This window comes from Mastigoproctus giganteus, chromosome 11 (genome assembly GCF_048544385.1).
Source record: "Mastigoproctus giganteus isolate SK-2022 chromosome 11, ASM4854438v1, whole genome shotgun sequence".
Taxonomy (NCBI): Eukaryota; Metazoa; Arthropoda; class Arachnida; order Uropygi; family Thelyphonidae; genus Mastigoproctus; species Mastigoproctus giganteus.
This window is the reverse complement of record NC_143585.1, coordinates 161,040,068-161,065,108: the sequence shown is the minus strand read 5'-3', so window position 1 is coordinate 161,065,108 and position 25,041 is coordinate 161,040,068. Positions and strand designations below refer to the sequence as shown.

Below are 25,041 nucleotides of genomic sequence, written 5' to 3'. Positions count from 1 at the left end.
AGAAAACTTCATATCTGGCTGCACAATTACCCCCAGATCCATTTCATTCTCTACTACAGTGCACCTGTTCTTATGCAGATGTGCTGAGGAATCCTTCAAAAAAGATTACTGAGGCACACAAGCCAACCCAGATAAAGAAAACGATACTAAAGGAGCAACATCTGGTTGTATTAAAACCAACAGAAGATAGCCCCATGGAATAGAATGAAGCAATCAAAATGGCCGTTGTACAAAAATTAGCAAGCGACTTAAAGAACACCCATATCAAATCAATAAGAAAAACTAGGAACATCGGAGTAATAATTGAGACTGCAACGCGACACGAAGCCTAGACAATACTGGACAATCCAAAAATTTCCGCCAGGGGACTCACAGCTGAGACACCCAAAAAGAAAGGCCCAGCAATTATTGTTTTCAGCATCAATAAAAACCTCAAACCGGAACAAGTGGCTGAAAAAAATTATTGTAGAAACCTTCAAGGTGAAAGCGAATTTACCAGCATAGAAGATGCGATACAACCAAAGTACCAGACCAAAGGAAAATCCTCCCAGAATGTAAACTGGGTCATTGACCTCTCAGCACAAGCTTGGCAAGTAATTAAGTAGCAGGACAGGGTGTACCTCGAGTGGATCTGCCATAGGTTCAAAGAACACATAGTTTTCCCAAAGAGCTTTCGCTGTTTCAGGTTCGGCCATACTACACACACACACACATGTACACAGGCAGATTCCACGTGCGGGCACTGTGCCCAGAAAGGGCATAACTTTAACACCTGCCCTAACAAAACTGAAGAACCGGTTTGCACCAACTGTAAACTAGCAAAAATGGATTACAAGCATTCGATAAGGGATAACAAGTGCCAGGTTTATCTGAAAGCAAGAAGCAAACAACAACAAAGAATCAACTATGGCCCCATATAAGCATATAACTGTACAATCATGAAATTTATGCAGCTAAATGCTCAGCGAGCGTGTGCTGTTGTGGACCAAATAAGAATAAAGGCTGACGAAGACAATACAGACATCCTGTTCATCCAAGAGCCCTATACAAATGCAAGAATAGTCAGGGGATATCCGCTTACGTACAAAATTATACAATCAGAAGAAGACACTCCATGGGCGGTTATCCTTGTTAGGAACCTGCACATAACTACCACCAAAATCCACACCCTCTGTACTCCATGGGTGGTGTGTGCCCAGCTTGTAGGACCTATGGAATCGTTCCACATCATTTCATTGTATTGTCGTCCTGGCGAAGACAAAGCCCCTGCCATCAGGTATCTACAAGCAGTCCAAGTCCTCCTCTCAGATGGGAAGATTATTCTCTGTGCCGACGTCAGTTGCCGTTCTGCAGTGTGGCACAGCAACTCGGAAGACCGCCCGGGCAATCACAACGGCAACTTGAGAACTTTCTCGCTACATCCTCTGTTGTAATCATCCTTAACAAGCCTAACATCATGCCTACCTTCAGTAATACCCTATGGGAGTCCACAATAGACATCTCAGCAGCCACAAGATCCACTGCCACTAAGATCACTTAGTGGAAAGTCCGCGAGGCTTGGACAACTTCCGACCATAGGGTGATTACTTTTAACCTTCAACGCTCAATAGAATCAGAACCTCCGCCTAGAAACAATATCATCCATTATGCAATTAACAAAGCAGACTGGAATCTCTTTAATTTAACGGTCCAAGTTTCCCTTTAAATTCCTGGAAACACCAATCTCACCAACCTCAACCACAACTAGCATCAGAGGAAAATAACATCAATCATAACCATTGTCTGTGACAAAACAATCAAGAAGAAACACCCTTTCCCGAGTGCTGTCCCGTGGTGGTGCAACCAACTGGATCATCTCCGCCATCAGGTTCATACAGCACAGAAATCATTTCAACGTGCTCGCCGTACCTGGCCCCCCTCATGAAGTTGATGCCCTACGCAATAACTATCGTAGGCTAAGAAACAACTACACTAGTTTAATTAGAGCCAAGAAGAAACAGTCTTGGGAGCACCTGGTCTCCATGACTGTAAACAGCACCCCCTGGGGAGTTGTGTATCGCATTGTTACAAAAAAGCTCCCCAGGGGTGAGGTCATCTCCTCTACAGTCACTCCGCAGGGCACCACAACCCTCACATGGGAAGAGTCAGTAAACAACATCTTGGACACCCTGTTCCCGCTAAACACAGATCCTCAATTCAGCCAGCGACAAGATATCTTTACTGAAAACGCATCCTACAGCACCACTTCTATAGAACAGCCTTTCAACTTAGATGATTTAAAACTTGCCATTGGCAAAACAAAAAACAAAAAAAAGCCCAGGGTTAGACTTCATTGAAGCAGAAGTAATTAAGAAGCTTGCAGAGATGCAATCAAATCTCCTTCTCAGCCTGTACAACCATTGTCTGGAAGTTGGACTCTTCCCAGATGACTGGAAAGAGGCCAATCTACACCTCATTTTGAAGAACCCAAGTAAACCACCAGAGCAGCCAAGGTCATACAGACCCATAGCACTCCTTCCCGTTTTAAGCAAAATATTTGAATGTCTTCTCTTATCCAGATTGGAAAAAAAACTATAAAAATGCAAATCTCCAGTCCCCAAACCAGTTCGGTTTTCGGGCAGGCTGTTCAGCAGAAGATGCTCTTTGACAGCGCATGGATTCAGTCAAAAATTCAGCCACCAAATACTTCTTAGTAATATCAGTGGATTTCCCGGGGCCTTTGACTTGCTCTGGTGGCCAAGTATACTACGAAGACTCAGAGAAGCTAGCGTTCCAGCAAATCTTTACAGCTGCATACAGGACTATCTTCACAACAAAAGTGTTACAGTCAGAAATGCCTATCGACAAGTCTTCAGAAATGTCTACAGAGGATGCCCCCAGGGTTCTGTCCTTGGTTCTTTCCTATGGAATGTGGTCATGGACGAGTTCCTGAATCTAGACCTGGGGGATGTTTCCACACAAACCTTCGCAGACGACTTGATACTGACAGTCACTGGAAACTCCAGAGCTTCCCTGAAAACAACAGCCAACGGAGCCCTTACAAAGCTACAAGAATGGGCCAGCCTCCATAAACTCCATATATCTCCTGAGAAAACTACTTCAATTCTACTCAGAGGAACCCTTCAAATAAGCAGGCCGCTGCAGATTAAAATTGCTGGTAGAACTATCAAACTGACAACTGAGATGAAGTACCTTGGGGTAATTCTCGACCCCAAGCTCACGTTTTACCCGCATATAGACTACCTTCATCGCAAAGTCAGGAACTACACGGCAATGGTAGTGAGGATCAGCCGGTCTGACTGGGGCCTAAATCGCTGCTCACTGCATATGCTATACAAAGCTGTATTTATTCCCACTATAACCTACTGTGCAGGTGTCTGGTATCATCGTGCACTCATTGTTCGTAACCAAAGGAAGCTCACCTCCATCCAGCGTAATATCCTTCTCACTATCACCCATGCCTGCTGCACAGTAAGAAACCCAGCGCTCCAAGTCTTGGCAGGAGTTCTGCCTCTGGACCTGCAGATAATTCGCTAAGGCGTGCACTACCAGCTCACAAAGGGACCCCCCTACCACCATCCTGGATTTCACTACAAACCCAGCAAACACCATCAAAGAAGAAAAAAAAAAGCGCCTTGCAGTCTACCTTCTTAACTCCTGGCAAAACAGGCGTTAAGAAGGTAGACTGAATACCACCCCCAAAGGTTCCATCACTAAAAAATTCTTACCTGAAATAGCCCAGATCTACCCTAAAGCTCCAGCATGGTACAGCCCAGGGTTATATACCACTTTCCTGATTACAGGCCATGGATCCATAAATCACAAACTTGTCTCTATGAACATCGCGGATGATCCTCGCTGTCTTTGTGGTGAAAACGAAGACTGGGATCACATATTCTATATTTGTCCGCCCCACGAGGACCTGTGAACGTTGCTCATATCAAAAATACATGCCTTGCCTTGAGGAAATGAACATTTTCTGATCAATGAGGAAGATCAGTACCACGCTTTCTCTGCCTTCGCCCATGATCTCTGCACCAGAAGATCACTGGTACAATGTCCTGGAACTGATGCACATTGATCAACACCCTTTTCTCAAATACTGAACATCTTCACCTAGATTGTGACCACTTCTGGTTACTGAATTGACACTCAGGTCGCTTGAATTGTTTCATCCGTGTCTCTCTTGATACGTGATTGTCTTCCCACCCTCTCGAGGGCCCTCTTCTTCCACTTAGGTGGGAGAATTCCCACTCACCCTGCAGAGGATGCCTTCCCTTACATCCTCCATCACTCTGTCTATACCTCCTTTCCTTTACCCTCTCCTGTACTCCCTGTACCCTATATTTTTTTTTTTTTTTTTACTTGGTCTCTTTCCAGGAAGCTCAGGTGAACTGGAGGAGACTAGCCAGAGAATTATAGGCAGCCTGGCTACCTCCTAGTGGTGTGTGCAGGCAACGTGGGGTCCCATCAGGGGCCCTGCAGGCAAAAGCCAGGACACCCAACAGAACCCAGCACAATACTTCATTTACAACACAAAAAACTTTTCTGGCTTTCACAGTGATACTGTTTGTCTCCACAGAGTTCATATGGCGCAGATGTGGGAAACCACTGGAGGCGCCTTTTCCCCAATACTATGCACACTATGTCAGTGTGGGCAGCACCTCAGTAGCCATGTATGAAGGAGCAGCAGTGCGTAGCACACGCTTCTTGATTAGACCGGAGTTCGAGCCCGTCACCACCAAATACGGAGGATGCGGAAAGGTCAGGGAATGACCACCACATATCCCGGAGTAATATGGCCTTAGTTACTAATGCTCCTAAAAAAAACCAAAAATAACAAATAACAGTGTGGTACTACAGAGGTGATACGTTACTCTGGGATTACTGCTTTCCATATCTAGTAGTTAACTTTACATTTGTCAACGTTAAACTTCATTTGCCACCTCTCAGCCCATTGCTCAACTTTTCTAGATCCTGTTGCAGCTGTGTACTGTCATTAGTGTCATTAACAACCTTGCCAACCTTCGTATCATCTGCAAACTTGGACATTAAGCCTGATATACCATCATCAATATTATTTATAAATACAGAAAACAACAATGGACCCAACATTGAACCCTGAGGGACACCACTAATAACATTAGTCCACGAAGAGCAGTGTCCATTGATTACCACTCTCTGTCTTTTTCCACTCAACCATCCCTTTATCCATTGCAGCAACTTCCCCTTAATGCCGTACTGCTCCAATTTGTACAGTAGTCTTCCATGTGCCACAGTATCAAAAGCTTTCCTAAAATCCAAGTATATGATATCAAAATTATTTTTTGCATCCACTTCCTTTGACCACATCATAGTATCTAATCAGATTTGTCAGAGAAGACTTCTCCTTAACAAACCCATGCTGTGTGTGTGAACTATAACTGCAATCTTGTCTAGATGATCCTGCATTGCTTCCTTAACCAGTGACTCCATTATTTTCCCTAGAACAAAACTTAGACTAACATGTCTGTAATTACCCTTGTCACCCCTTGATCCCCCTTTGTGAATTGGGGGTCACATTTGCACATCACCAGTCCATGGGGACCTCTCCTGAGTCCAAAGAAGCTTTCATAATTATGGCTAAGGATTTGCTTACTTCCTAATAATATAACTGGATAGATCCCATCCACTTCAGGTGCCTTTGTTATATTCAATTTCAACAATTTCTCCTCACTTTTTTTGCTCTCAGGTATTACAAAATCATTTAACTCCCAGAGATTGATAAGGTTCTGGCCTCCACTTCCCAACAGACCTTTGTGTGAATGTAGATGCAAAATACTCATTCAGCAGGTTCATAAACAATCGAACCGTCGATTCTCTGATCCATCTCCTTCCTTCTAGAGTTTACATAAGTAAAGCAGTCTTCACTGTTTTCCTTTGCATTGTTTTCCAAAGATCTCTTGTAATCTGCTTTTGCTTGCCTAATGCCCTTTGTGACTTGATTACATACTATCATATCTACCATAGGCATCTGTGTTCCTGATAATTTATATGCATCCCATGCATTTTTCTTCACTCTCATGAATCTCATTAGGTCATTTGACATCCATTTATGCCTAAGCCTTGAACAGTATTTCTTAGTTGGTATGAAAAGCCTAGTAGCCTCCAAGATTAATTCCTTGAATGCTTTCCATTTAGAATTTGCTGTTGGTAACATCATCAGTTGGTCCCACCATATTTTATTTAAAAACTCCCTTAGACCACTGTAGTCCCTCTACAAAAGCAAAAACCCTTCCCCTTATCTCTGGTGGCAGTTAAATCTTTAAGTGAATTTCACATCTGTACACTGGGATCTGTGCCATCTAGTGTACACTGCCACCTAGTGTTTCCTTTATCTGCAGATTCTTAATACATGAAGAATCACTGCTGATAATTAGATCAAGAGTATTATTCCCTCAATGGAAATTCAATGGAAAAGTTTGGTGAAACTCAAGCCATTGCTCTTGACATTTCAGAGGCTTTTGATCATGTTTGGCATAAAAGATTTTGTGATTTGCCAGCTGTTCTTTGTAACTGGTCATCTAGTTTTCTCCCTTTTTCTCAGGCTTCTAGATTCCAAGTGCAGGTGATGGTAGACGGCTCTCTGTCTTCTAACTTCCCACTAGTGCTGGTGTTGCCCAAGGTTCAGTTCTTTCTTCCACTCTTTTCTTCTTGTATATTAATGAACTTTTTCCATTGATCGGAAATCCTATCCATAGTTTGCTGACGATGGCGCATTGCATTCCACTTCCAGTTTGAGAAACCTTGCCCTGCTCAAACAGCTTCAACTTCTCGAGTGTCCACTGCCAAATCCTTAAATGCTGATCTCCAGGTAATTCTCCAGTGGGGAAAAAATAACTTAATTTCAATCCTTCTAAAACTCAGTCCTGTCTTATATCTCGCAAAAAGGATTCTTCTGCTCCTATGCTTATCTTCGATGATGCTCCGATTTCTAGGCAAGACCATTTATCTATATTGGGGATCACCCCGATCGCCACTTGGCATAAGCACATTACAAATATTGCTTCCTCTGCATCAAAAACACTGCGTTTTTGATGAACATTACTTTTTTTCCACACAGTTGTTGATTCTGTAGAAATCGCAAATCCGCCCTACCATGGAATATTGTTCCCACATCTGGGGCAGTCCCCCCAAAACCTCTCTCGGGCTTCTAGATTCCATTCAAAAGAGAGCAGTTAGGTTAATCAATGTCTCATCTCTAACAGAGTCTCTCCACTCTCTGTCTCATAAACTTTCTGTTTCTGTTGCATGCATTTTCTGTAGATACTTGCATGTTCTTCTGAATTGGCTTCTATAATTCCCACCCTCTCTTTCAAAGCAGTCCGAACACATGCCTCAACCAGTCAACATTGTTTTGCTCTCCAAGTTCAAACTCGCAGAACCAATGTTTCTTCTTCCTCATTTATGCATTCAACTTCTGTTTTCTGGAACAGCCTTCCTTCATAAGTATTTCCTGAAAATTAGAATCTACAGAAGTTTAAGTCTAATGTCAACAAGTATCTTCTTTCAACTTTTAAACCTTCAACCCATGCACAGTACTAAGTACTATAGGGTTTAAAAAAAAAAGTACAGGTCGACCATCACTAATCCGGTTCCACCACTAATTCGGACACAATTTCCGCGAACGTAATTTCAAATTTCCCGGGTCGGTGCACCGACCTGCCACTACTGTTTTGGTGGCGCTGGTTGCAGCATCAGCTGATGGCGCTAACTCGTAAACACTGGCAAGCCATTCCCACTTGTTTTTCTGATTTATTATAACCTGCTCACATTTAGCCCCAGCCATGGTTCCAATGCATAAAGGAAATGCCTTTCATGGTGTAAAGCGCAAACACTGTACATTGTCCATAACAGATAAAGTCGAACTTCTGAAAAAACTCTACAGCGGTGTGTCTGTGAGAAGTTTAACTCTGCTTATTTGTAAATTCCAGCAATTTCTCTCAGCTCCTCTTATCTTAGTAATTTTCTTTTCTTCGATTTTAGTAATTTTTTAGTAATTTTCTTTAATTCCTTTTTAGTTTTTTTTTTTTTTTTTTTTTTACAACTCACTTGTACAAACTTACGGAAAAACACAACACAATATGATGCACGCTAACAAACTTGTTTTCACAAAATCTCTAACAATGCTGACAAACTTATTGTGATGTTTGAGAGTTTATTTTATCGTAATTAGTTTTATTGCAGCGCTTGCCACGAGTGCAATAAACTAACCATAAACAACCTTCATATGTATGCCGTAATAGTGTCACACATATGTGGCTGATACAACTTCTCAAGAAATAAAGTAACCAACATATATGCAACATAAAAAAAAAAGACTTTTTTTATATATATTTTAAGTGAAAAAACGACAACACTGACATTACAATATTTATTTTAGAATTACTAATCAAATTATTTCCTTAATATTTTTTGGTCCCTGAGGAATTTTTTTCTTAAACTAGCTTGGCAGTCAATGCATTAAAAGTAGAAGGAGGTGGTTAGCTGTTGGGTAAAATGTATGTGATAAAATAACCATCGGTGATCTGGCAAACTCACTAATCCAGCACCCCACAGGTCCCAGCACTGCCAGATTAGCGATGGTTGACCTGTAACTATACATAACAATGATCCTTGAGAATGAAAAAAAAATTTTTTATGATAGACATATTTATTTAACATGATATACTCTAAAGAGAGTAAACTAATTATAAGGAATTGTGAGAGATGTGATTTCTTTCTCTGGCAATTTTTTACTTGTTATTTAATTTAATTTTACTTTATTGTTTATTATTAGTTATATTTTTTAGTTTACAATAATATACTTATGTAAATCTAAGCAGACGCCATTTAAAGAATTTTTAGAGCGAACCCCCCCTGGAACACTTTTACGAACTCCCAGGGATTCGTGAACCACTGGTTGGGAACTGCTGACCTAGTGGAATACCACCACAAAACTTTTACTGCTCTTGATAGTCCCCCACTGTGTGAAGGATGGGCTCCTTCCACGGGTATGCTCTGCTATCCCCTAACTTCCTATTTCCTGTTGGACAGTCTTCTTTCAAACATTCTTCTTATCTTCATCTGTTCCCTCTTGCCTTCACTCCCCCCTACTATTTTCATCTTCCGGAGTTGCTTTTTTAATTTTTTTTGTTCTGGTGGACCTCCTTGCTCCTTGGCAAGCTCAAGTACACACCAGGGTTTGCTCATGCCAGAAACTGTATCTATCCCCTGGTATAACTGGCTGCCTCCTTGGGGCAAAGGATGGACAACGTGGGTTCTCACTAGGGGTGCCATGGCTAAACATCGGAGGAACAGCAGACCAAAACAGTACTACACTACATAGACCAACACCAAAACTGACACTACCTCTGACATTTACAGAGTTTTTACTGCGACACAGAGAATATTACGTGGTTTTAAAGGAGACAATCAGTGCCTCTTGATAATAAACACTATACACTACTGCATGTTATACTCCTCATATTCAAATTCTGTATCCCTTATATCCCAAATTCTGTATCCCTTATAGAGTGACCATATCTCTGATATCCCAACAATGTCTACAATTGATGACTTGACCAGCAGTTCAAATTCAACAAATTTATTAGGAATGCTCCTAGCATTGGTGTACTCATAAGTATACTTGCATCTCATCTTAGCATTAGTAAAGGCACATGATGCATGAAAGCAAGCTTATATAGCATCAGCCAAAAAAAAATCTTCTAATTTCACCCATCCGCTCACTCCAAATGTTGTCTAGTTCTGTCTTGAATCTATTTAAGCTATCAAAAGCTGGCTAAAGGCAAACTTCCGCACATCTATCCTATAGCCCCATCAGCATTGAGCATACTCAAACCATTCAAGGCTTTATACACCTCAATCAGATCACCTCGCAGGTGCCTAGTCTCCAGATACTGTAATTTGCAAAACTTAAGCCTTTCTCCTTAAGAGCAACCCTTTGTTCCATTCACTAATTTTGTTACCCTTTTCTGTCCTTGTTCCAACAGCTCTACATCCTTCTTAAAATGAGGCCTCCAGACCTGTACACAGTACTCAAGGTGTGGCCTGACCATTGCCTTATACAAGGGGATACTTGTAGTTATCCTAACACACAGCCCATGTGCGCCTCCGTAGCCAGGTGGGAAGGAGCAGCAGTGCGTAGTACACGCTTCTTGATTAGACCGGGGTTCGAGCCCGTCACCACCAAATACGGAGCATGCGGAAAGGTCAGGGAATGACCACCGCACCGGAGCAATATGGCCTTAGTTGCTAATGCTCCTAAAAACCAAACAACAACAACACAGCCCATGTATTTATTTGTTCCATGATGATTGCCAGCAGTCCTTGGAATGCTGTCACCTTGCTTTCCAGGCTGGTACTCATTTCAATAGAAGCAGTGCAAGAATCACTTTAAGCTCTTCCTTTGACTGTTGTTAATCTGTTAGTCTTTGTATTGCCCAAGCTATCGATCTTCTGGCCCACCTAATGCTGCCTCGATAGCATTTGCAAATATTCTTGGACTGTTACTATTTTAAGTGTATTCCATCCTTGTAGAAGCAATCTCTCCTGTTAACAAGCACAGACCACACTGAGAAAATTCTACACCATGAGCCCTGCACAGTCTCTCCAGGGTTAAATTCATTGACAAGGCTCTCAAATTGTACTCCCTCCTGTCGTGTCTGGGTAGAATTGCAAACACTCAAATTTTAACCCTAATTCATGATGTTTTTTTTTTCTTCAACATTGCCCTATACTTATTAAGTAAGGCGACGATCTCCTACTCAGTATCATTAGTGTCAATGTGTATGACAATATAATCCAATCAGAATCACAAAATATAACTTCCATCATTTTCCGGCACATTTCATTCAAAAGTAAATTATAATGAATATCAAAACATATCACGTTCATCATGTTTACAAATTTCGATTGCTAAGTTTATTAAATTTAAAATTCATTTGCTATAAGTTTTCTTAACTTTCATTGTGTTCATTAACTTTTTCAGGATTATAATGCGTTTTATAAAAATCACATTTTTAAGAATCATGTAAAGCCTTTGTTTTATTTTTTTTTGTGTTTATTATCATTGCAAATTAATTAAAGCTTCTTTACTTATTCTTGTATACCACAAAAGCCATTCATATTGCAGTAATTTTTAATTCATTAATACTTTATATTAAGCACTATTAGTTTTTTGAATATATTAAGCTCTATTAGTTTTTTGTAAGTTTGTTTTATACAGTGTGATAATAATTACATTTTCTCCTTTAAATTTATATATCCTGTAAATACTATTTCTTAAAAACATCTTTTAAGTCCTTATTGGTCTGAGGACTTAATTTAGAGTATAATTCATCATTTATTGGAAAAGGTTTACCAATAAAAACTTGTTTAAAAATTGATTAATTTGCATATGATTTTTCTAACATGTTTGTGGACAACTGATTAAAATTTCGCTTATTGCTCATAGTTTTTTGTTTAGTGATAAAAAATGATTTAAAATCAATTATGATTTCTTTTGGTTTTTTTTTTTTTGAGTTCATTTGTTCTGATTTTCTGGGATTATATATGCTATATTTATGAACTTTTTTAATTCCAATCACATTCTACATCATAATTATAGTTGTTAATGAAATTTTTTTCATTCTTTACATTCTATATGATATCTTTTTTTCCTTGGACATTTTCAAAATTCTGAAATAAGCTTTTTCTTTTTGACATTTTTTAATATTTTTAATTCTTTTTTTTTAATTTCCATAAGACTTCTTTTATATAAATCTGTCTTTCTGTCTCTTCAAATAAATTGTTTGTACTTCTCTTTTACATTCACATAGAATGAGTTTTTGTTTAACTTTTTACCTCTATATTCTTATCGAGAATATAGAGGTAAAAAAAAAAAAAATATATATATATATATATATATATATATATATATATATATATATTTAAATAATGGCTTTAATATATATTTATATAATTAAATATATATATTTAAATAATGGCTTTAATATATATTTATATAATTAAATATATATATTTATTTAAATAAAGTTAGAATACATAAAATAAGAAAATAAATAAATATTAAGCTATCATTAGAGGCAGCAAAATGCACATCCTCCACATGATGCCCAGTACATAACAGAGAATTCATATAAAAATAAAAATAATACATAAGCCAGTAACAGGGCAAAACTGTAGAGCGAAAGTTAACATAAAAATTAAATCAACAGGGCGGGGGAAAGGTAACAAGACTGAAACTGTAGCCGAAAGCCCCAATTAATTTAGCGTTCAATTAAATCCACTTAATAATAATAAATCCAATTTAAATTTAAAATAATGCCAATTATATAATAATTTAGCGGCACCCCCCTTACAAGGGGGGTGCCGCTAAATTATTAGTTCCAGTTCCTAGAGACGTGAAATATCACCAAAAAGGGACTAAAACGAGAACTACTAACAGAAAACAAAGTAACAAAATAATAGACTAACCATTATGTCCCATATCGACGGAGGACCACGATGTAATGTTAACTTTCACTCTACAGTTTTGCCATGCTACTGGCTTATGTATTATTTTTATATGAATTCTCTGTTATATATACAGGGTGTCTCAAAAATATTGGTACAAACGTTTAGGGGAGGTAGGTAACATCTAAAGGAATGTGAATCGCATAGGAAATGTCATGGGAAAGTAGTAGCAGAGGCACAAGAAGCAGAAATGACACAAGACAGTAATTAATGGCAAACATTTATTTGACATAATATTAACAATGGAGTATGAGATGGATGCATTTCATGATGTTATAACAGATGCTCGAAGGTTCCACCATGAGACACGATGCATGTGTGACACCGACGCAGCATGGATTTGGCGGACACAGTCGAACCTGGAGTTTCTTTGACAGTAGCAGCAGTGCAGAAGAGTCTCACCACGAGATCCATTTCCGTCTCCACAGGCGATTCATACTCGATGGATTTGAGGGCCCCCCACAGAAAGAAATTAAGGCTCGATAAATCAGGTGAGCGTGGGGGCCAGGCAACGGGTCCACCACGGCCAATCCATCGATACCCAAACGCCTATTCAAATGGTGTTTTGGGTCGTCATAATGGGCAGGTGCCCCTTCATGTTGAAACCAAATGTTGCAGCTCACATTTGCTGGAACATCATCAAATAACACTGGTAGAACTTGTTCAAGAAAGATCTGATATTTAGCGGAGTTCATGCAGGAGTAACAGGTATGGGCCGACTAAGCAGTCACCGACCATACCTACCCACACATTTATTGCTAAGCGACGTTGTGCCGCATGGGGGCGCACACTGTGTGGGTTGTCGTGAGCCCACATGAGCATTGTGCTGATTGAATAAGCCTCATCCGTGAACAAAACACAGGCTGGAAAATTCAAATCTTGAAAAACACTTTCTTGGAGAAACAACCACTGTGTAAAAGCCACATGTGCAGGATGATCTTGGGGGAGCAGTAACTGAACCCTTTGGATATGAAAGGGGTGTAAGGAATTGTCGTGCCAGACATGCTGTACACTGCAACGAGACACTCCTGAGGCAGAGGCAACGGCATGTGTGCTGGTAGTAGGATTATTCTGGACGGCATTCAACACACTTTCTTCCATGGTGGGAGTTCACGTCGAACGTGGTCTGCCCGCACTACTCCTGTTACCTCTAAATGACCCATAATCGCACAAATTTTGATGTACACGCTCAAACAAACGGTGGTCTGATATATGTCTGTCTGGGAAGCGTTCACCATAAATTTGTTGAGCGGCTCGTCCATTGCCCTCTGCTAATCCATACACTAGGTGCATGTCTGCCAGCTCACAGTTTGTATATCGATGCATGATCTTTGTGCGGCAACTACTGCTTGAATGAGTAAACCAGAAATTTTCCCTCTCGCGAACTGATGAACAGCGCCATGTACCGACTTACAGTGACGTTTCCGGTTATGGGTTCCTATGCGATTCACATTCCTTTAGATGGTACCTACCTCCCCTAAATGTTTGTACCAGTATTTTTGAGACACCCTTTATATTATACAGGTCGACCATCACTAATCCGATTCCATTCGGACATAATTTCTGCGAACGTAATATCAAATTTCCCGGGTCGGCCTGTGAAGTGCCTCTCGTGGTGTAAAGCGCATACACTGTACATTGTCCATAACAGATAAAGTTGAACTTCTGAATAAACTCGACAGCGGTGTGTCTGTGAGAAGTTTAACTCTGCTTAATTGTAAATTCCAGCAATTTCTCTCAGTTCCTCTTATCTTAGTAATTTTCTTTTAGCTATTCCTTTTTAGATTTTTTTTTTTTTACAACACACTTATACAAACTTGCAGAAAAACACAACATAATACAGCGAGCTAATGAACTTGTTTTCACAAAATCTTTAACAATACTGACAAACATATTGCAACGTTTGAGAGTTTATTTATCGTAATTAGTTTTATTGCAGTGCTTGCTGCAAACTAATCACAAACAACCTTCATATGTATGCAGTAATCACAGAGTAGTATCTTACTTCTCTGTGGCCGTGATAGCATCACACATATGTGGCCGACACAGCTTTTCAAGAAATAAAGTAACCAACACATGTGGCCACGTTGGCCACATATATGTGACATAAAAAAAGTCTTTATTTTTTAAATATTTTAAGCAAAAAAATGACAACACTGACATTACAATATTTATTTTAGAATTACTAATCAAATTATTTCCTAAATATTTTTTGGCCCTTGGGGAATTTTTTTCTTAAACTAGCTTGCCAGTCAACATGTTAAAGGTAGAAGGAGGTGGTTAGCTGTTGGATAAAATGTATGTGCTAAAATAACCACTGGTGATCCGGCACAACACAGGTCCCAACGCTGCCGGATTAGTGATGGTCGACTTGTGTATATATATATATATATATATATATATATATATATATTATATACTTTATGTAAATGCTATGTAATATAGTTAAAAGTCATTGTCTGGCTGTTTAGCTAATGGGAGGCAAAGGTAAGGAAGGTAATTAGGATAGAAATAGACAGTCCTGCCCTCATATTAAACTAATAGCTCAGAGTGTGGAAAAATTTTAGTTGAAGGAAAGTAAAAAGTATATGACTGAAGAATATAAAGATTGTGATCAGGTTATCTGGGAGCGCAATTTTCCATCCATGTTAGTAACGGCCCTGGACATTAGCTAAACAGCCAGACAATGACTTTTAACTATATTACATAGTATTTACATAAAATAAATATAAACTTACTAGCTCTATCTATGCAGCCAGTCGCAAGATAGGCAAGTAATTTCATACAAATTACTTATACAAATAACACACACACACACACACACACGCACATTTATATATATATTATCATCTTTGACTGATACTGTATAAGTTTGCTTTCTGGCATTATTGCAACTTCTATGCTTCATTACAATGAGGATGAGATACATTAATTAATCTCAGTTTCATTTTGTTGCGAGATTTCTTTCTATGTATAATTTTTTTTTTTAATTAGAATATTATCGAAAAAATTTCTACAAACTATAAAGATAAAATTGATGAAATAAGAAAATATTTTAATGTTTAAAAAAAAAGTAAATTAATTTCTAAAAATGTGAAAGAATTTGGTAAAAAAAATAAATCAGGTCATATAATCAATTTTGAATTTTAAATATAGTTAATAAAATTTCATATTTTCATAAATATAATATTTTTAACTTCTATTGCAAATTTGTCAATATTTGAGCATAGTGTTAGGAAAATGAAGAACATTTTTAAGAGAAAAATGTGGACTTTTAACATAGGGGTGATTTTTTTCAGCATTTGTTAGACTAGACAAAGACCTCCTTTATTAGACTAGACAAAGACAGTAGCAAATCTAAAATTGAGAAAGGAGTTTGACAAGGAGACACTATCTCCGAAGTTGTTTACCTTAGCCCTTGAGGAAGCTTTCAGAAGATTAGACTGCTCGCAGAAAGGAGTCAATGGGAATGGAGAGTACCTAAACCATTTACGATTTGCAGATGACATTGTGGTCATAAGCCATGGTCCCAAAGAATTAGAGGAAAATCTTAATCAGTTATGCACAGTTAGTAAGGATTTTGGACTAAAGATGAATATGGCTAAAACAAAAGTAATGATTGAAGGAGTAGTAACTGAAAAGATGGAGTCATATACTTATCTGGGACAAGTTATTAGCTGTAATAATGATTAATGGCTGGATGTCAAGAGAAGAATAAATTTTGGATGGATAGCATTCAGGAAATATAGTCAAATACTGAGGAGCAGTATCCCAGTTTGTGTGATATGTAAAATAATGAACCAATGTACATTCCCCACCATGATTTATGGAAGTGAAACTTGGGCACTCACCAAAAGAATGGAAGAGAAGCCAAGAACTACACAGTGAAGAATGGAACGAATTATATTCGGAATCAGACTACTGGATAACAGGAGAAACACATGGATTAGGCAACAAACTCAAGTAAAGGAGATTCTTATCAAAACAAAAGAACTAAAATGGTCTTGGGCATGACACACAACCCGAAAACATGATGACAGATGGACTAAGAAAATAACAGAATGGTACCCAAGAGGAGCTAGAAGAAAACCTGGAAGACAACGGCAGAGATGGATAGATGAAATTCATGAGTTTGTGGGTAGTAAATGGATGGCCATTACACAAAACAGAAGGAACTGGAAAGTTTCTGGAGAGGTCTTCATCCTGCAGTGGATTGAAAATGGTTGATGATGATGATGAAGTGTACTTTGTATTGGAATTGGTGTTATTTATACTACTACCATAGTTTGATCTTCTCTGGCTTAAAATCTCTCTACCTCATTGTGTCAAATTCATCTGTTCTCCCAACTTCACTAATCACTTGGAGCTCTTTGACTTCCTCTATTTGCAACTTTACTTTCTCCAGTCCAACTTTCCTAACAGTGAGGTAATTTTCCTTGGTGATTTTAATGTTCACAACTCCAGTTGGCTTCCATTTTCTAGTCACACCGACCCAGCTGGTAGTGATGCTGAGGCTTTTGCAATTACTAATGATCTTGCACAGATTGTTCATTTACCTACAAGAATACCGGACAATCCTAATCATACAGCCAATACGCTTGATCTTTTTCTCACAAACAACCCTTCTGAGTACATGGTTGAAGTGAGTGGTCCTTAGGCACCTTAGATCACAACTTGGTGATTGTCTCTTCTCCAATGGAGCCTTTATCTCATGGCTATTCCGAACCTCGTGTTGTTTGGCATTACAAGAATGCAAAATGGGATGACCTGCGAGACTTCTTTTCTTCTTTTCGTTGGTCGGATTACCGTTTCAAAACTTCTGATGTCAACGTTTGCTCAGATCGTGTCAGTGAAATTATTCTTGCAGGAATGGAATCCTTTATCCCACATTCCACTTTAAAATCTCGTCCTTTATCTAAACCTTGATTTTATAACTAAGGCAACGTTCAAGAGAAGAATGTTGCATATCATAATTGGCTTGTTTCTAATTCTCCAGTTTCATTTTCTGCCTACACCAAAGCTCGCAACAATTGTAAAGCAGTTATTAATCAATCAAAACTAGTGTTTGAACAGGCTAAGAGTAGAAAACTTGCTTCTTGCCCTAATTGTAGCCAAGCATTCTGGTCTCTTGCCAAAGCTATTGGCCGCAACTTTTGCCCATCTCTGCTCCCACCAAACCAGATGGTTCTGTTGTCACTTCAGCCAAGGATAAAGCTGACCTGCTAGCATCCCATTTTTCTTTCAACTCATGTATTAATGATCTTGGTAAAACAATTCCCACCATTCCCAACACGCTCCATTCAATGCCCCCTGTGGTCTTCTGTCAAAAGGATGTCAGAAAGATTGTGATGAATCTTGATGCTAAGAAAGCTCCAGGTCCCGATGGTATTTCTCCACTTGTTCTCAAAACCTGTGCTCCTGAACTTACTCCAATTCTTTGCCGCCTTTTTTCTCTTTCTTATTCTAAAGGTGTTTTTCCTTCTTCTTGGAAATTTGCTCATATCCAGCCAGTTCCTAAAAAAGGTGACAAATCCCTCCCAATTATCGTCCCATTGCAATTACTTCTACTCTTTCTAAAGTAATGGAGAAATCAATTAACCGCCAACTCTTAAACTACCTAGAAACCTTCCGTCTGATCAACAATCGCCAGTATGGATTCCGTCAGTGTCGATCCACTGGTGATATTCTGGCTTATTTTACCCATTTATGGACTAATTCAATGGAAAGGTTTGGTGAAACACAAGTAGTTGCTCTTTACATCTCAAAGGCTTTCGATCGTGTTTGGCATAAAGGTCTTCTAAACAAGCTTCCATCTTATGGTTTGCCAACTGTTTTTAGTAATTGGTTATCCAGTTTTCTCTCTGATCGCTCACTGAGGGTGATGGTAGAAGGCTCTCTGTCTTCTAACTTCTCCACTAATGCCGGTGTCCCCCAAGGTTCAGTCCTTCCCCCCACTCTTTTCCTCTTGTATATTAATGACTTTCTTCCATTGACTGGAAATCCTATCCATAGTTTTGCCGATGATAGCACATTGCATTCCACTTTCCATTTGGAGAAACCTTGTCCTGCTCAATCAGCTTCAACTTCTCGAAAATCTGCTACCAATTCCTTAAATGACGATCTTCAGGTAATTCTCCAGTGGGGCAAAGACGACTTAGTTGATTTCAACCCTTCTTAAACTCAGTCTTGTCGTAGATCTCGCAAAAAGGATTCTTCTGCACCTATGCTTAGCTTTAGTGACACTCCGATTTCTAGGCAAAATGATATGTCTTTTGGGGATTACGCTGACTTCTAATCTCTCTTGGCACAAGCACATTACAAATATTGCTTCCTCTGCATCTAAAAAACTTTTTTTTCTCTTTTGCTCTCGGTGTTACTTTTCTTCCAAACAGCTGCTCACTCTGTATAAATCGCAAATACGCCCTGCCAAGGAATATTGTTCCCACATCTGGTGTGGTGCCTCCAAAACCTCCCTCAGGCTTCTCGATTCCATTCAGAAGAGGGCAGTTAGGTTAATTCATGATTCATCTTTAACAAAGTCTCTCCACTCGCTGTCTCATAGACATACTGTTTCTGCTGTATGCCTCTTCTACAGATACTTCCATGGGCACTGTTCTTCTGAATTGGCTTCTATAATTCCCTCTCTCTCTTTCAAAACAGTCCGAACACGTGCCGCCACCAGCCAACATCCATTTACTGTCCAACTCCAAACTCACAGAACCAACTTTTCATCTTCCTTGTTTATTCATTCAACTGCCGCTTTCTGGAACAACCGTCCTTCATACGTATTTCCTGAAAATTACAGTCTACAGAAGTCCAATGTCAACAAATATCTTCTTTCGTCTTCTTAACCTCCAACCCAAGCACGGTACTAAGTACTATAGGTTCTAATACCGCTGATGTTTGGGGTTTACATAAAAAAAAAAAAAAAAAAAGTTCAAAAGGTAGGAGAATCGAGTGAAAAACTGGGCTTCACATGCATCACATCTTAGAAATTCCAAAATCTTTACACATTTTGAAAGTTTATTTTAAAAAAGAATGAGGCTATTGAAGCTCCATACTTAAGCGCTGGTGCTTTGGTTGTTATAAATTATTTATATTTACAGGTTACTTTACTGTAGCTTCTTGAAGTAGAGTTCCTGCTGTAAATCAAATATTTCTTTGTTACTGTTTATTAACCACATAGATGATTATTTGGCAGTGAGACTACCAAATAATAATTTATATGGTTTTATCTCATTTATATGGATCATTATCCACTTGTATATCTGGATTTTCTTAAAACATTCCATATAATGCCAGAACTAGCTAATGTTTAACCAAAACCTCAGTCACTTGGGTTTTGAAAAGAGTAGGACAAAGCGATGACGTGGGCTCTGATTGATTGCAGTATATTGGTTTATGGTACTGCAGTTTTATTATAAATCTTTATTGTATGGCAAAATAGGCTATACAACAACACACCACAGCCCAATCTGCTAGGGCTTGAAGTCTTGCAATAAAAAGAAGCATAGAATTTATTTTCATTTTATACAAATTCAAAAAAAATAATGCAGGCCAGTAGATTTTAAGCCACATAAAACCAAATTGAAAAAGCAGTATGTATAACTCTTAAAATGGTAATTGTTAAAGAAAAATTGATTGGCTTTAGAAAAATTGGCTGCAGTAAGTCCTTAAAAAAAATTTAAAAAAAATCTAAATTCTTATTTAGATTTTTTCCCCCCCAATCATTCATGGGACTTGGATGCTGTTAATGATGAACATGGTTTCATCATGTATTATCTAATACAGTAAAGTTCTTCCAAGGAAGGTGGAATCCAAATATGACATACAGTGCCTCTCTAATTAACATCCAACAATAGCTGGATGTTAATTAGAGAAGTACTAGATCACATATAAAAGGAAAAAAATTAAAGAATATTTTGTGTTCAATTTGATACATTATTAATTAAAATAAAATTTTATTCATATATAAATATATTCAAATTTTTTCCTTGAAAGTGTCAGGTGATAGAAAATTTGCAAGCATTAATTTTAAGTGAGCACATTCAGATTTATTATCATCAACTGTTTCTCCTTAAAGAGAAGAAATTTTTATCTTTGTTGACAAATTTGTCACAGCATAATTAAAATATCATCCAATTAAGTATTCAGTACAAACTTCTTGGAATTTGTCTTCTGTGGTCTACAATTTCATATTATCAAATATTTGTAAAAGTGCTTCCCAGTGTTAATCAAATATCCATGATGTATGAGATGTGGCTAGAAAGTCCTGGGAATGACTTCATTTATAATTAGTCATAAAGTCTTACTTGCCAATTACTTTTTAAAAAGTAATTGGGAAGTTCAGTTATTCTCTTCTGCCATGATTGGAAGCAGTTCTGCAACTCATCTATTGATATCTTTTCCTTTGTTTTTGATATATAATATTAGATTTCTTGCAGAGAGGCCAAAAATGTCTTCCTTTCAGCAAACCAAAGTTTGCTGAAAGGAAAACTCTAAGAGTATAGAGCTTTAAAGTTTCCTGTAATAAGAGATATGCTGCGCTTCTGGGTAGGAACATTGCACAATCTGTCAGTAGCAAAAGATTGTACAGTGTAATTTCTGCAGTAGTTGATGTTCTGTGCATTTTGCAGTGACTGGAATTGTATATTATTGGGTTTCAAAAATCCATTAGGTTTTTTTCAACTTGTTCTCTTTAATTTGTCAGCTCTTAATGACTTATTGATGTTTGGAAAACTTTTCTGTAGCTTCTGCTTTGGCAGCCACGAAAAATTTCCTAAGGTGGGCACTAAGTTAAATCGCTGTGCATTCAAATATCCAATCCCAGTGTTGCTGGATTTAAGAGGTTTTAATGGATTTTACTGAAATAGTACATAATACTTGTTTTGTGCACAGCATGTGGTGTATATGTGCATGCACGCACACAGTAAATAATCTTCATCCTCTTCATCACTGTTCCAACCTAAGGTTGGGTCAGGTGAGTCAAAGCCTTCCTTCTTTTTCTGTTGTTCCAGATCTTGTCTTCTATCATTCTCTCCCAATCAGTTCCTTTTGTTTCCTCATCTTCTCTGATCTGATCTCTCCACCTCTTCTTGGATCTTCCTCTGCCTCTTGTCCATTTTCATCTCAAACATTCTTCTTGGTAATTTGTCCAAGTTCATTCTCTCCATGTGTCCAAACCATTGCAAACATGATGTAATCATCTTCTCCCTCAAACTTTCTATTCCCAAATTCATTCTTATGTCAGTATTTCTTATTTTATCTGTTCTAGTTTTAGATAGCATCTTCATTTCCATTTCTTGGACTCTGCTAGAATCCTTTTTATTCATCCTCTACATCTCAGCAGCATAGGTCAATATAGGGACCAAATATGCCCTATTTATCAGCTTTTTACACTTCATTGGAACTTCTCTAGCCCAAAACAGGCTATTAACATTACAGAAGAACCTCTGATTAGCTGCTGTGCTTCTAGTTATTTCCATATCTAGGCCACCATCCTTTGTTAATAAACTCCCTAGGTACTTAAAATTATCCACCACTTCCAACATTTCCTTCCCCAATTTCACACTTTTATGCTCACCTATCCCCCTCACCATCTCTTTGCTTTTCTGGCCACTTATCTTTAAACCATACTCACTAACTACCTTTTCCCATTGTGCTAGTTTCTCTTGAAGTTCTTCCTCCTTGTTTACCCAAAGGACAACAACATCATCTGCAAACTCCACTGTTCCACCTTTTTTATCATCCACCGCACAAGGATATATCTCGAATTTTGGTTTCTTTACAGTTGAGCAAGAACTAGAACTCTTGAGAAGCAAAGTCAGAGCTAAATCCTTCTAGATTTTTTTCTCCAGTCTTTCACAGTTGTCTCGCCCATGCCTAATTCAACAGATTTTTTTTAGACACACGTTTTTTTTTTTTTTTTTTTTCCAGAGCAGCGAACTTAGTTTCCATAGAAACAACTACTCTCATTCTTCTCTCATCCATTTTTCAGTAATTTATAGTATTATGGAAGTATGGATGAGAAAAGATGATTTATTGTATCTTCCTCTGACCTGGGACAACCACCAGATCAGTTGAAGTTTACAATAAATTGTGATTTCAATTGTTAATTATATTTAATAGTCGCACCTGCTTGAACCACAAGAGTGCTGTTGCACAGAGTATGTGAAACTTCACTCTCGCTCCTGACCACTCAGATATGTCAGACCTAATTAAATTATGCACTGTAATTACAAGAATAAATAACTTTATTGAAGCAAATGTGATTGAGAACAAACCTCTTGGGAATCATACAACTCAACAGGCTTAATGCCCATAGCAAACTGCAGTTTGCTGTGGGCATTAATCACAGAAGCCTTGAATGCATATATACCATTAAAAAAATTACTACACGAGGATAATTTCAGGTTGGATGAATAATGAAGTTGTCAGATTACTTGAGCAGAAAAAGATGCATGGGAAAAGTTACAGAGCAATAAAAGTACTGAAGCATATAACAGCTACAAATTGCTCTGTAATAGTGCCACAGAAAAGGTTAGGCTGGCAAAGGCAGATTATGAGAAATCACTGGCAGCAAGAGCAAGGTGTGGGGATAAGGAATTCTTCACATATATAAGTGCAAAGAAGATAAGGACAAATCAGATTGGACCCTTATGTAATGGATGTGGGACAGTATTAGATACCTCAGCTGATGTTGCAGATGAACTCAACAGTTACTTTGCATCGATATTTACAGAAGAAAAACCCTTTGTCAGTGAGAAATTATGGGTGCGAAGTTGAAAAATATGTAATTAATGATATTGAAATTTCACATGGTTATTTAATGAAAAAACTTTCAAGCCTACAGGCAAGTAAGGCTCCTGGGGTTGATGGCATATACCCTGTAATTTTAAGGGAGGTGGAAAGTGAGTTCATTGAACCATTAAGGCTAATTATGAGAGCATCACTGGATTCAGGAAAGATTCTGATGGATTGGAAAAGTGCCAATGTATTGCCAGTACATAAAGGTGGTTCTAAAAGTGCAGTGGGAAATTACCGACTGGTCAATTTAACTTCAGTAGTACAGAAAATCATGGAGGCAATGATCAAGGGTGGAAGTCAAGTTCATTTTAATAGAAATGGAATTCTAATGGATGCACAGCATGGTTTTGTAAAGGGAAAATCATTTTTAACAAATCTGCTTATTTATTTTGACAAGGTCACTCATGAGCTGGATTTAGGGAATAATTTTGACAATATTTATTTAGATTTCAGCAAAGCATTTGACTCAGTCCCACATGAGTGGTTACTTTATAATCTGGAACAGGTTGGAATCACAGAGAAAATCCTTTGGTAGATAGCAGGATGGCTTCAGGGCCAGATGGGCATTATAAATAGTTATTCTTCAGATTGAGTAAATTCAAGAAGTGGGGTTCTCCAAGGATCAGTATTGGGACCACTGTTGTTATTGATTTTCTTAAATGACATCAGTGAAGGGATAGAGGGCCTGATGTCTAAATTTGCAGATGATGTAAAGATTGGTAGAGTAGTTAATGATCACTGCCAAGCAGAGCTTGTTCACAGTGACCTAGATAGACTTCAGGGAGGGTAAGAAAACTGACAGCTATGCTTTAATTCAGCAAAATGCAAAATACTTATACACCTTGGGAACATCAACCCAAAAATAACTTATACACTTGGTGGAGTTGAACTAAAATCAATAGTGAAAGAAAGGGACTTGGGAGTTATGATTCCGTCAGACGTGAAGTTCTCGGAGAATTGTATAAAGGTTGCAAGGAAAGCCCATGGTGTCTTATCAATGATTTATTGAACATTTTCTTGTAGAGTTGAGGATGTCATAATCCCATTACATAAGGCTATTGTTAGACCACACTTGGAATACTGTGTTCAGGTGTGGAGACCGCACCTAAAAACAGATATCAAGCTTCTTGATAGGGTCTAAAGACAGGTAACTTGCCGGGTGAGATCGGCAAAAGGGCATCCATGTGAGGAAAGGCTTTGAATATGTGGGTTGCACAGCTTGGAAGCTAGGCACATAAGAGGAGACTTGAATGAGGTGTTTAAGGCTCTGAGAGGCAAAAGTAAAATGGATGTGGATGAAATTTTCATGATTATAAATGATTCTAGAACTAGAGGCTATAATTTCAAGTTCTGGGGAGGGGGATAGTTAGACTGAATTGCAGGAAGTTTTCTTTTAGCCAGCGAGGGTTATGAGTTACAAATTACTGTAATAAGTTACCTACATGGGTGGTTGAGGCTGACAGTTTGGGAAAATTCAAAGGTCAGCTAGATAGTTACCTACAGGAGAAGGGAAATGCATAGATTTTGTATTTCCTTTTCATTTATTATTTATTAATAAATGAAATAAATAATAAACAATAAATAAAATAAAAATTTATTTTATTATTATTATTTTACTCATTTCTTGGTTGGTGCAGCATAAGCCTTAGGCTTCCTTGCACTATATGGCCATTACTAATA

General features: G+C 38.2%; 1 protein-coding gene across 1 annotated transcript in view; it reads left to right on the top strand.

Moving 5' to 3' along the window:
- The window catches only part of Arp1 (Actin-related protein 1), a 341,295-nt gene that overhangs the window by 140,513 nt on the left and 175,741 nt on the right, over positions 1-25,041 (top strand). The window lies entirely within an intron of this gene.